The sequence below is a fragment of the Kryptolebias marmoratus genome, linkage group LG11, assembly GCF_001649575.2.
Source record: "Kryptolebias marmoratus isolate JLee-2015 linkage group LG11, ASM164957v2, whole genome shotgun sequence".
Taxonomy (NCBI): domain Eukaryota; kingdom Metazoa; phylum Chordata; class Actinopteri; order Cyprinodontiformes; family Rivulidae; genus Kryptolebias; species Kryptolebias marmoratus.
This window is the reverse complement of record NC_051440.1, coordinates 25,690,856-25,691,995: the sequence shown is the minus strand read 5'-3', so window position 1 is coordinate 25,691,995 and position 1,140 is coordinate 25,690,856.

The window sequence follows — 1,140 nt, the reverse complement described above, 5'->3', positions numbered from 1 at the left end:
TAAAACATAAAACCCAAATCACTGCAGAGTGAAGCAGGAGCCTCGTTAAGGCGAGATGTAAAAAACTGTTGGTTTGATCTGATTCCAAGAAGACGAACCTAAAAACTCGACTTTGTTTCGTTCCTTTAAAACATAAACGTTAACCCTGATTAGTTTTCTGTCGTTCTGCAGCAGATCTCTTCAGGTTGTCTGATAACTGCAACATTCAGTGATTTAAAACAACTGAAAGCATTAAATGAAGCCTGATTTGCCCACCGACCCGGAGCTTGTTTTCCTGTGAAATCCGAGCCGCTGACCTCGTGGCCGGCTCCGAACAAACATGTGCTTTAAGTTAACGCTCTGCAGTGACCTCCGTGGGACGTTTGCTGTCGACTCGTTGTGCAATCAGATTCAGGAGGAGTTACTGGAACGGATCGAGTCATTGAGTCAACTTTTCAAATTAAATCGATTTTACAACTTCAGCTGAAGTAAATATACAGACATCTGTTGGTTTTTATGTGTCTGTTTCATAAGTTTAACCAATATTTACATTATTTTTTTAACTTTGTGCGTCTGATCTTTGCTTGGTGGTAAGAACAGACGGACTTCATGGGTTTTGAGTTGAACCGATCAGTTTTCAGTTGGGAGAATTAAGAGTTGATTTGGTGTGAAGCAGCTGGGATGAAGATCGGCTTCTCCAGATCCGACGCCGCGGTCCTCAGGCGGAAAAGGTCGGACCGTTAGGAGTGGAGGAGTTCGAGGATCTCAGGGTATCTCCTCAGCCTCGAGGAGCAGTCTACGTTCAGACCCTCACTTATCGTCACAAACTCTGGGAAACAACCAACAGGTGGTCCAAATGGGTTTTCTCTGCAGGATAGTTCAGGTTTCCAGGAGGGAGACGCTGCTCCTCCACATCGAGAGGAGCCAGTTGAGGTGGTTCTGGACATGTCCAACTGGGAGGAGACACCAGGGAAGATCCAGGACACGCTGGAGCACCAGCTGGTCTGGGAACACCATGGATGGATGGATGGATGGATGGATGGACGGACGAATGGACGGATGGATGGATGGATGGATGGATGGATGGATGGATGGATGGATGGATGGATGGATGGATGGATGGATGGATGGATGGATGGATGAAAGGTTTTCATGGATGGA